The 13,172-nt window shown below is 38.9% G+C and overlaps 1 protein-coding gene across 2 annotated transcripts in view; it reads left to right on the top strand.

Annotated features, from left to right (window-relative positions):
* Nucleotides 1-13,172, top strand: part of COLEC10 (collectin subfamily member 10) — a 490,492-nt gene that overhangs the window by 159,324 nt on the left and 317,996 nt on the right. For both annotated transcript variants that reach the window (XM_070477223.1, XM_070477219.1), the window contains exon 4: nucleotides 3,062-3,207. The gene's annotated coding sequence lies outside the window, so the exon portion shown is untranslated. The remainder of the gene's footprint in view (nucleotides 1-3,061; nucleotides 3,208-13,172) is intronic.

The raw sequence follows: 13,172 nt of genomic DNA, 5'->3' as shown, positions 1-13,172 counted from the left end.
TATTTTTTAAGTTTGTGCACGCAGCCACTCTACCCTGTGAAGTGACATTGCTAGGGCTTGACTGATACGATTTCACATCCTGAAGTTCCCTTCATCTCCTCCTGTTTCCCCTTATCTTATATGGTTCATTCAAAATGTCCTGATTAAGGTCACCCCTCATTCTCTACCATTCAAATTCACTGTTTTCTTTCCCAGAGTTCAGGAGTTCCATGATAATTTACTTATACCTCCAATATTTACACATACCTCCAGTACTTATTTCATTCTGCCTGATATTATAGTAAGATATTGAAAAGAGGGATAATAACAAGATAGACAAAGAACAGGCTTTGGAAATACAGAAGAGATTTCAGCTTTGGAAAACTCTAGCTGAAAAATGTTAGGCAAGTTATTGAGTCTGTTTACATCTTAATTTTCTTCTCTCTAAAATGAGCATAATAATGATCTTGCCACTTTTTGTCATCATAAAATGAGCTAATAGATATAAAGAGCCTTGCACCATGCTTATTGGGTGGTGGGTAATAATTATAGACTATTTTTATTAATAAGAATGATATAGAAATTTTATCTTTCTGTCATTTTTGTAATGTTTTCATTTTTGGGAAACTGTATCTGTTTCAAAAATATTTGTTGAAGAAAGAAATAACTCCCTTGGCATATTTTAAATTTCTGTTATCCTTATAGAGCTGCTACAAAATTTCATGCAATCTACTCAGTGAATAAAGAATAGAATTGTTTGATGATGTAAGCAGAGGTGTGATGATACAATGACATGATTGTTCCAGACTATTTCATTTATTCACCAACATAGCAGTTCCATGCACAACACTTGGCACTGACATTAAATTTATCTTGAGAATTTTCTGTGCACTGCACTCTGTACTTGGAGGACAGCAGTGGTCAGCAATAGCAACTGGTAATTACTGATCATCAGTAATTTTACCTGGGTATAAACATAGGGTTTTAGATGGATTAATTATTATAAGCAATACCAACAATGATTTTATGAGGAAGATAGTAATAGTGTCTTCAGTTTATAAAATTGAAAGTCCAAAGAGGTGAAATAACTAATCCAAATTTATGGAGATATAATGGCCAACACTGTACTCAGACTCAAGCACTTGACTCACTAAATCCACTGTTCCTGCTCTGTCAGGTAAGACTATCCTCATGCACTTTCCACTCTAATCAAATAAAGGCAATCAATGTAATGTAATACACTCTGCAGTCCGAGATGATTTAGAGCACATAGGAGATGCCATCAGAGAAGCAATGGACTTGCTAGGCATTCTGACTCCCCACTTCCCCCAGTTACTTCCTCTGTTAGACTTGAAAATCTCTTGGCTCGTTATTGGGGGGTTTCCCCCTCCCTTTCTCATAGAACTACTGTGATTCATTTAGCTGGAGGTTTCAACTGTGAGGGAAAGTACCAGTCTTTGGTCATGTTACTCATTGGCTATGTAGAGGAGTTACATGCGATCACTCAAAGACATCAAACATTTAATTGTGTTCATAATAATGCTGCTTCTGACATCTGAACTCGATAACCCCTCTGCTATCTCTAGTTCCTCTGAAAAGCAGTTCTGCAAACACAGCAGTAGCTGTTCTCAGAATACTTTCTTCATGGACTTTGATTCTTTCGAGTGTGGCTCTGGAAAAAACAGAGAAAAGATAAATTAATTTAGCAGCAGCAGGCTGGCCGGACTTGCTCACATTCTATGTGTACAACAGCTATTCTCAGAGTCACTTAAAGAAACCATCAGGATTCCAAGGAGAAGGAATGATCAAATGCATATATACACTATTATGTATAAAATAGATGACTAATGAGATGTATAACACAGGGAACTCTCCTCAATGCTCGATGGTGACATAGAGGGGATGTATGTATATGTGTAGCTGATTCACTTTGCCATACAGCAGAAATTAGCACAACGCTGTAAAGCAGCTAAATTGTTATTTTTAAAAAGCCTCTTGGAAAATAAGTAAAAAGTTGTCTTTCTCTCAGCTGTCAGGGATGAGACTAGACATTGTCCCCTTCTAGTGACTCATGTTAAGTTCTTTACACACAAGTTTTCCTTGGATTAAGATTTTTAACTTTTTGTTACATTCCTTTGTTTGTACCTTGTCTTAGGGGCTGCCTACCTGATTAATGAATGCATTCATACCTGATTGTCACTTGACAGAGAGAAAGTTATGATACAAAGAGATAGAAGGAAGGAATCTCAAACACAGATGGAGACAAGCTAAGGCATGCTGGAAGGCATTATTAACCAAAGGAAGAATATCCTTACAGTTGGGGAAAAAGGAGCTAGGAAAGAACAAGGCAAATTCCCTTTTGCCTTGAGCTGGTTCAATTGTCTTGTTGATAAATATTACAACCATTCATTCATTCTTTATTTAGCCTTTGCTCTTCTCCAGACACTAGAGGAGGGCATGGCAATCCATTCCAGTATTCTTGCCAGGAAGATTCCATGGACAGAAGAGCCTTGGTGGGCTATAGTCCATGGGGTCGCAATGAGTCGGACACCACTGAGCATGCATGCTGCTTCTCCAGACATGGTACCAGGCAGTCACCAAGAGAAAGACAAAGAGGAAGGAAACTTGGTGCTGCTTCAAGTTCACAGTCTAGCAGTGGACACATGCATGCACAACTAGGGTTACAGAAAGGTTGATTTTACAAAGTATAGACGTGTACACAGTGGCTTAGAGTCATGGAACCGGTGTCCTTTTTATCTGGATCTTCATAAAGCGAAATAGGAAATGGAGAGGCAGGCCTGCCTAGGGCCTGGGAGGAAGTTCACCTCCTGCTCGGTGGAATTGCCTTCAGTACTGTGTACTTGCCTATATCCTGGGAAAACCTGCAGGCGGTCTCTTGGCCTCCTGGGAATTTATGTAACATGTTTTGCTAAGTATGTCCGAGGCAGGGGTGTGCAGGGAGATACTGAAAATGTGGCAATTAGAGCTAAATATTTTGTATTTGTTATGTGCCAGACACTATATTGGTCTACCTAATGATCTTGGCAATCCTACAAGTGCTTTTATTATTCCCATTTTACAGATAAAGAAACTAATGCTGAAGGAGGTTCAGTAATATGCTCACGGACACACAAGTGACATGGCAGAGCTGCGATTGCCTTCACTAGTTCAATTTTAAGTCCTAAGCCTTAATCATTCTTTCTGGATACCCAATACCTCATAACATAGGTAAGTGGAATCTCTATTTGCAAGAAGCTCTAAAAGAATATACCATGATAGGGATCCAGAGGGATCTGTGGGAATGCTATCTGTTAGAAAGTGAAGCATGTACCATCCTGGGATAGACCTACTCCTTTGGTTTGGGGAGATAGGGTAAGCCAAGTGAGAAAGACTTAAGCATCACTAGTGGTTGGAAACAGGTGTCTGGTTAAAAGGACTTGGAATAGAATAGCGTCTTCCCAGTGATACAAAAACTGTTTTGCATACTACTTATGAACCCATTTTGAAAGAAGGATGTGGTGATGTACTTTAAGCCTAAGATCTCTTGTTCTCTGTTCAGCCAGACAGATATCTTTCATCATTTTAGTGTTCAGATTCAATATTGGTATCAGTTGAATAGGAAAACAGTAGTCACTTTTTTGGTTCAATGGATGAGTTTAAACAAATATTTTTGTTTTGTCTGTGGGAAGCTGTAATGAAATGGAACTAGCCTTCCAAATGCAGGTTGAAATATGTAATTAGGTAGATAAACATGGCTGTAGAAGTTCGAACTGCATGAACCTTTAGCAAAAAGCAGAGAAAAGAATATTATAGATGTCTATTGGTGAGGATATAACTCTGACTCTGGCCCGATGAGCAATGTTTCCTTGATGATAGCTTTGCCTCTTAGCTTTAGTAAATATGTGACTTTGTTTAGTGCCCTGAAAGAGTGTTTTCAGCTGAAGACAGTCACTGTTCATTTTAGCTTTGGACATCAGAACTAGAAGTCACTGATGTAAAACCTCTTATTCATTTAAGATTTCTTAAGGAGCATCTTGACTTCAGGTAGAAAAGAAACACAATTAGGATGAAAAACAGAAATCTGATTCTAATATTTTATATACAAGGTTTAGATCATTCTTGGAATGAGAGAGAGTCTGAAAAAAAACATGGTTTCTTTCTACCCTGTGTCTCCTTCAGCCTTTTTATTGAACTGAGTTGTAGAGTGTTCACTCCAGCCAGGTTTCTCCTTGCTATTTTTGTCCCTTTGAGCCTTCTAGTCACCCATTAATCATATTTTGAGTTTTAACATGTTTTATGTAGTTGGCATGTGCTTCAAGGGTAACTTAGAAAATAATGGTGCAATAGTGACTTAGCAGCAGCAGCAACACCTTTGCACAAATATCTTTTAGCAATTGTGAGCGGGCTTCTGAGAGAGAAACGGAAAGGTAAGATTACTGCACCAAAATATAAATGCATTTGAATGTGATGAACACTATGGAATCACGTTGTGAAAAGGCTGTTTGTTCTCTTGCATCCAGTGCTGAATGTCCGTTTTCCTACACTTCTGTTGTTATTAGATATGGTTTTTTAAATTATTGCATATCCAATAGGTGAAAATGTCATGTTAGTGTTGTTTTAATTATTTCTAGCTCCTTGGTAACCATAAGGATGAATATTGTTTAATATTTATTGATGATTTGCTCTCTCTTTTTTTGAACTGTCTATTCAAATTCTTTGTGCATTTTCCCCAGTGGTTTTAATACGTTATTCTTAGGCTTCTAAGAGCTGTTAATATTGTGAGTGTTGATAGTTTTTGTAAGTATTTTCCCCCACTTTTCTTTATTTTTTGAAGAATCTTTATGATATTTTTCAAAGTAACTGATTTGAAAGATTTAGTAAAATCTATCAATGTTTGTATATGTATCCTTTGAGTTTTGTGTCTTACTTAAAAAGACTTTGGTGTGTGTGTGTGTGTGTGTGTGTGTGTGTGTGTGTGTGTGTCTAGGCCCCCCTGGTGGCTCAGCAGGTAAAGAATCTGCCTGCAGTGCTAGAGGTGCAGGATATGCGATTTCGATCCCTGGGTCAGGAAGATCCTATGAAGGAGGGCATGGCAACCCATTCCAGTATCCTTGCCTGCAGAATCCTATGGACCAAGGAGCTTGGCAGGCTTTAGGCCATAGGGCCGCCAAAAGTCAGACAGGACTGGTGACTGAGCACAGGGCACAGCGCTTTCTGTTCATAAATCAGTCCAGAATTTGTTAATAGTCTTATTAGAATCTTTTTCCTTCTGCTGCTTTTTGCAGCTTCTGTTATATGTTTGATTCTTTCATTTGTGTATATAATGAAATAAATAGCTTATTTTTTCAAATAGATGTCTACTTTTTCTATCTGCATTTTAAGTAGCAAACAATTTTACCTCTAAATTGAGCTATCACCTCTATCACATAATAAACTTTCATGTGTATACACACACACACACACACACACACATGTGTGTGTGTTATATTCTGTTTCAATTAGTCAATTCCTATTAGTCACCCCAATATTTTAATAACTATCACTTTACATTTTGAGTTGGTACATTGAGTTTTGTCTTTTTTGATACAGACTATTTTGGCTATTCTTAGAATCTGCTCTTTTGATGACTTTGGGAAGAGCTAGTCAATATCCTTTTGAAAACTCTCAGCGGAGTTTTGATGGAAACCACATAGTATATGTAGACCCACTAGAGAAAGAAGAACCGTCTTTCCAAGCAAGGGTGTCTCTTGGCATGTCTGCCCGCATGGTATCATGAACTGCTGGCTCTAAAATGTTTGCATTGCTTAACACTCCCAAAGTTAACACCAAAGAAAAATATTTTCCTTCTTTCTCTTAATGAATGTTAAGTCAAAACCCTGTTTTATTTCATCTGCAAAATGAAGCTAAGATCCTAGGATGTCTGCCTGGGTGAGTTCTGGGCATGTCATTTGAGAAGCTTTGCCATCTGGCTTTAGAGGTGATTCACAGTGGGACTCCTGCAGGATGTCAAAATGTTGGAAAAATTATGAAAACCTGAGACTAGATTATTTAGATGAAATTCATTACATGTTCAATGAAGATCAGTTTTTATTGGATTGTATAGCTTTTATCTAAAGCTGTGTACACCTGACCTAGAGAGTGCCACTCAATTCAGTTAATTCTCATTCAGGAAAATTATCAGTAAAATTCAACAAGACAACCTACAAATGTGTTATTTGACGTTATATAAACCAAAATTATTAGATAAATGAATAAACATTCCCCTTTCCATTTTCTTTCTTCCTTCCAACAATGCCTTGTTTTATTTTTAAAAGACTGGAGAAAATAGATTCATTCTCCACAGTGGTGGTGGTGGTGTTTAGTTGCTGAGTCGTGTCTGATTGTTTTGCGACCCCATGGACTGTAGCCCACCAGGCTTCTCTCACCGTGGGATTTCCTAAGCAAGAATACTGGAGTGGGTTGCCATTTCCTCCTCCAGGGAATCTCCCGACCCACGGCTTCAACATGTGTCTCCGGCATTGGCAGGCAGATTCTTTACCACTGAGCCACCTGGAAAGCCCCTTCTAAAGCGTAGTTTTTATTTATTATAACGTTGTGAATTTTACAATTTGCAGGCAAATCTGAGTGTTCAAACAACTTGAGTAAATATATTTTGTATATCCATAAAACATCATTATTATACAGCATTTTTTAAAAAAATTTTACTTTCTTTTTGGCTGTGCTGAGTTTTCGTCACTGTGTGTGAGCTTTCTTTAGTTGCAGTGTGCAGGCTTCTCGTTGCAGTGGTTTCTCTTGTGGCAGAGCACAGGCCCTAAGGTGTGCAAACCTCAGTAGCTGCAACCTGCATGGACCCAGTAGTTGCAGCTTGTGGGCTCCAGAGTGCAAGTTCAGTGGTTGTGGCACATGGGTTTAGTTGCCCCGTGGCATGTGGAATCTTCCCGAACCAGGGATGAAACCCATGTCCTCTGCATTGGCAGGCGGGTTCTTTACCACTGGACTACCAGGGAAGTCACTATACAACATTTGAAACATTGAGATAGAGCTTGTAGTATGTATGGCATGAAAGGTTGAAGATAAATTATTGAACAGAGCTGAATCAATCTGTTGGGAGCACACAGAATATGATCCAATTTTGTTTAAAATAATTTACAAAAATTTATATTAAACACAGAGACATATATAAAGAAATGTGAAAAATACGCACTGAACCTTGGATTTGGGAAATATACAATTATAATTCTACCTTATACATATTTATATCATTTACACATTTTATAATGAGCATACATAAGTTCTATGGACTTCCCAGGTGGCACTAGTGGTAAAGAACCTGCCTGCCAATGCAGGGGACATAAGAGACATGGGTTGGGAAGATCCCCTTCAGGAAGGCATGGAAAACCACTTCAGAATTCTATGCCTGGAGAATCCCAATGGACAAAGGAGCCTGGGGGGCTAGAGTCCATAGGGTCACAGAGAGTCAGACATGACTTAAATGACTTAGCACGCATGTACGCATACAAGGTCTATAATGAAAAACAATAAAAATCCTCATTTGGAAAACATAGTTTTTAAATTAGTTACTAATGGTTTTACTTCCTATAATAACCTTTTCTTATAGTCATAGATTATTGAGAGTTGATTATGCTTCAGAAATCATGTTTTATTCTACTATAGCACTATCTGTAGATACTATCTGTAGATGGAGAAGCTCTATACAGTCAGAAAAACAAGACCAGGAGCTGACTGTGGCTCAGATCATGAACTCCTTATTGCAAAATTCAGACTTAAATTGAAGAAAGTAGGGAAAACCACTGGGTCATTCAGGTATGACCTAAATCAAATCCCTTATGATTATGCAGTGGAAGTAACAAGTAGATTCAAGGGATTATATCTGACAGATAGAGTCCCTGAGGAACTATGGATGGAGGTTCATGGCATTGTACAGGCGGCAGTGATCAAGACCATCCCCAAGAAAAAGAAATGCAAAAAGGCAAAATGGCTGTATGAAGAGGCCTTACAAATAACTGAGAAAAGAAGAGAAGCTAAAGGCAAAGGAGAAAAGGAAAGATATACACATTTGAATGCAGAGTTCCAAAGAATAGCAAGGAGAGATAAGAAAGCCTTCCTCAGTGATCACTGCAAAGAAATAGAGGAAAACAACAGAATGGGAAAGACTAGAGATCTCTTCAAGAAAATTAGAGATACCAAGGGAACATTTCATGCAAAGATGAGTACAATAAGTGGTCCAGAAATGGTATGGACCTAACAGAAGCAGAAGATATTAAGAAGAGGTGGCAAGAATACACAGAAGAACTATACAAAAAAGATCTTCATGCCCTAAATAACCACAATGGTGTGATCACTGGACTAGAGCCAGACATTCTGGAGTGGAAAGTCAAGTGGGCCTGAGGAAGCGTCACTATGAACAAAGCTAATGCAGGTGATAAAATTCCAGTTGAGCTATTTCAAAGTCTAAAAGATGATGCTGAGAAAGTGCTGCACTCAATATGCCAGCAAGTGTGGAAAACTCAGCAGAGGCCACAGGAATGGTCAGTTTTCATTACAATCCCAAAGAAAGGCAATGGCAAAGAATGTTCAAACTACTGCACATTTGCACTCATCTCACACTCTAGCAAAGTAATGCTCAAAATTCTCCAAGCGAGGCTTCAACAGTATGTGAACTGTGAACTTCTGATGTTCAAATGGGATTTAGAAAAAACAGGGGAACCAGAGATCAAATTGCCAATATCTATTGAATCATAAAAAAAGCAAGAGAATTCCAGGAAAACATCTACTTCTGCTTTATTGACTATGTCAAAACCTTTGACTGTGTGGATCACAACAAACAGTGGAAAATTCTAAGAGATGGGAATACCAGACCATATGACCTGCCTCCTGAGTAATCTGTATTCAGGTCAAGAAGCAATAGTTAGAACTGGACATGGAGCAACAGACTGGTTCCAAATCGGGAAAGGAGCACGTCAAGGCTGTATATTGTCACCCTGCTTATTAAACTTATATGCAGAGTACATCATGTGAAATGCCATGCTGGATGAAGCACAGGATTGCCGGGAGAAATATCAATAATCTCAGATACGCATATGACACCATCCTTATGGCAGAAAGCGAAGAAGAACTAAAGAGCCTCTTGATGAAAGTGAATGAGGAGAGTGAAAAAGTTGCCTTAAAACTCAACATTCAGAAAACTAAGATCATGGCATCTGGTTTCATCACTTCATGGCAAATACATGGGAAAATAATGGAAACAGTGAGACTTTATTTTTGGGGGCTCCAAAATCACTGCAGCCATAAAATTGAAAGACTCTTACTCCTTGGAAGAAAAGCTATGACCAACCTAGACAGCATATTAAAAAGCCGAGATATTACTTTGCCAACAAAGGTCCGTCTAGTCAAAGCTATGGTTTTTTCCAGTAGTCTGTATGAATGTGAGAGTTGGACTATGTCAGCACTGAAGAACTGATGCTTTTGAACTGTGGTGTTGGAGAAAACTCTTGACAGTCCTTGGACTACAAGGCAATCAAACCATTTCAATCCTAAAGGAAATCAGTCCTAAATATTCGTTGGAAGGACTGATGTTGAAGCTGAAGCTCCAGTACTTTGGCCACCTGAAGCAAAGAACTGACTCCTTAGAAAAGACCCTGATGCTGGGAAAGATTGAAGTCAGGAGGACAAGGGGATGACAGAGGATGAGATGCTTGGATGGTATCACTGACTCAATGGACATGAGTTTGAGCAAGCTCCAGCAGTTGGTGAAGGACAGGGATGCCTAGTGTGTTGCAGTCCATGGGTTTGCAAAGAATCGGACATGACTGAGAAACTGAACAGAACTGGTGTAGATACAACGCAGGAGTGTTAACCTTATTAAAATTTCTTGAAAGATTACTAAGTGCCATCCACAGAACTGTGTGTATTACATTGCACCATTTAATCTTCAGAGCATTCCTTTGGACTAGGTATTGTCACCATTTTAAAGGTAATTATAACTGAATTTCAGAGAGTATGAGTCATTTGCCAAAGTTCTTCAGCCAATTAATCAGCATGGTACTGAATGAAACTTTAGCTTCTGATTCCAACTGTGGCTTCCCCCCATATGGAAATTCATAAACACAAACTAGAGAGACTATTTGGAATTCAAGGCCACAGCGTTCCCATATGTCTTTTGTTGATTAACTTAGTAAGACTGTGCAACCATCAGAAGGGGTAAAGTTGATATCCTGGAAAATCACTATTTGCTTAGGTCTGTAGCCTTCAGATCTGTTGTCTTGATGAAAAAAACTAAAGCCAATTATCATCATCTTTCTTTAGAGGGTGTGTTAGTTAGCTCAGACTATGCAACAAAGTGCAACCAACTAGGTGGCTTAAAGAATAATAATGTCTTCTCTCCTGGTTCTGGAGACTACAAGTCCAAGTTCACAGTCTCAACAGGGTTGCTTCCTTCTGAGAACTCTGAGAGACATTCAGTTCCATGCCTCTCTCCTAGCTTTTGGTGGTTTTCTAACATTCTTTGGGGTTCTTTGTCTTGTGTAAGCATCATCCTGATCTCTACCTTCATTGTCACACGTCTCTCTCCCTGTGTGGCTGTCTGTGTCCAAATTTCCCTTGTTTATAAAGACATCAGTTATACTGGATCAAGGCCTCACTCTGTTCCAGTATGCCCTTATCTTTACTAATTACACCTGTCATGTTCAAAACAAAGTCACATTCTGAGATATAGGGGTTGGGACTTCCAGATGTAAATTTCAGGGGACACAGTTAAGCCTGTAACAGAGAGTAGCTTCCTTCTCCCTGGACCCGAGGAACATGCTGGGATGCTCTCTTTACATTCATCAACTGGAAACCCTCTGCACCCCATTGTCTGTGGCTGAGAGCACCACCGTTCTGTGTGAAAGTCCTCCAATATTCTTCTTTGTTTTCCTTCACTGTTTAGACACTTTGAAGAAGACATTTTATTGGAGCTTCTTATTTATATGCAGTGTTCTCTTAGGCAACTTGATGCTCGCTTTGCGTGATTTGCTTGGGAGGTGCTGTACACTTTAGTTGGCCAGGCTTTGGGGTAAAACTGACTTCATTTTCTGGAACCCTCCCATTCATACTTCAGAAGAAATGTAGACCTCTTTATGCAAAGCATTATATTTACTGGAGCTTCATACATTTCTGAGGCAGGACCCTCATCTTAAAAACTTATAATGTCAAACCTATCTATCTATCTATCCATAAATATATATATATATATATATATATATATATATATATATATATATATATATATATTTCTGTCCCCCCTGCCCCGAGTTGCAGCCTCTTAGAGTAACATAAAAAGTAACTAGAAGTTTTAGATTGAAATTAGCACTAGTCAGTAATTTCTTGTACCTAAACAAACAAAAAAACCCATGAACTTCAGATCAGGTTTTTTACTTAGACATAGCTATGAGGGTGTTAAAAAAAAGAAAAAGAAAACCTCATGTGGCAGATACTCCTAGTTTTCTGCATATTCCTCCTTTCCACTTTCAATTAATGCAACCCAGTTTTTAGTAGAGAAGCAACACTTTCTACTTTCCTCTGTGGAATTCTTGGTAGCCAAGCCTCTCCTGGTCATATGACCTAGTTTTAGCTAATGAAGTGTGAGTAAAAGTCTACTGGCTCGAGCTTTTGGAGGAGCTGCTGTTTTTTTTTTGTTTTTTCCTTCTCAAACTGTCATTCTCATAATTTTAAGATGATTAAAAAGTACTTCATCTGAGCTGTGGGCAGAAGAATGAGGGAAACATAAAGAACTACAGTTATGTGCAGCTGAGAAAGTGGAAAGAGTTTTGTTATTCATGAGTAGCTGCTCCAGTCCTGAACTACCTTTCTCTGGACCTTATTACATAAGAAAAATAAACTCGTATTTAGTTAATGTGCTGTAACTAGATTTTTGACACATGTGGTTGAGTTCAGTCCTGACTGATGCATCAACCATGCCATGTTGGACAGTATAGTGCCACCAGCTTGAAAATGCTTCTGCTGTTTCCAGGGGAAGCTCCCAATAAAGGGATGTCATTATCAGAGTGGTGACTACTATGACTTCCAATTGATAACAATGATGACAGCCTCCAGAAATCTGGCCCTTGGCAGCATCTTTGGGAAGCAGTGGATCTTTGAATTTCTTGTTAAGTTTTTAGTGTCTCTCACACATCTCCAGCAGGCTACAAGACAGGTGCTGGGCATCTGTTAAAAGATCAGCTTGAGGTGTTTCTTCAAGAGCTCATGGAGAGTCTGTTCCTGTTGCTATTATAGTTCCTGTTACCATTTATGTTAGTTGGATAGCACAGAGGTCTTTGGAAGAAAAAGTCTCTTAAGAGAACTTTCTGAAAGCACTGTGGAATTGGTCTGAGAAAATAAACTGTAGTCCCAAGTGGTATCATAATTTTAGTGTTTATATAGTCAATTTTGCATTTTCCTGAACCCAAAACATCTCCTAATTCATGTAAGTGGGAACTCATAGCCCTTAGCTATTTATCACTTTTCTGGAACTTTGGGAATTAAAATAGTTAGTAGATCTGACAAGAAACCCATTTTCTTCTTATAGCTGTCCCTTGAGATGTAAGGACATGGTTGGCAGGGGATGGGGAAGGAGGAATTAGGTGTGACTACTCATGCCCTTGCCTGGAAAATCCCATGAACGGAGGAGCCTGGTAGGCTACAGTCCATGGGGTCGCAAAGAGTTGGATGTGACTGAGCAACTTCACTCACTTCACTTCACTCATGGTCCTGAGGTAGCAGAGTTACTCTTTGGAGTGATAAGATTGTGCTGAAAGTAGACAGTGGTGATGATTGCATAACTTTGTGAATGTACTAGCAATCACTGAATTGTACACTTTAAAAGGGTGAATCATGTGGTATGTTAATTACAGCACAATGAAGTTGTTATTTTAAAAACAAAGGTAAGAATATCAGTACAGAGCCACCGAATGAGAACATTATAATATGACATGTGTTCTTAATATGATTCTAATTCAAATCCCAGTTTAAGAACCCCCACTGTGGCACATGGTCTACCCCTGAGGGGATGGCACTCCATACACATACACACACACGTGTGTGTGCTCAGTCATGTCTGTTTGTGACCCCATGGACTGTAGCCCGCCAGGCTCTTCTGTCCATGGAAATATCCAGGCAAGAATACTGAAGTGGGT

The sequence above is a fragment of the Odocoileus virginianus genome, chromosome 15 (genome assembly GCF_023699985.2).
Source record: "Odocoileus virginianus isolate 20LAN1187 ecotype Illinois chromosome 15, Ovbor_1.2, whole genome shotgun sequence".
Taxonomy (NCBI): domain Eukaryota; kingdom Metazoa; phylum Chordata; class Mammalia; order Artiodactyla; family Cervidae; genus Odocoileus; species Odocoileus virginianus.
This window is presented reverse-complemented; position numbering and strand designations above follow the sequence as displayed.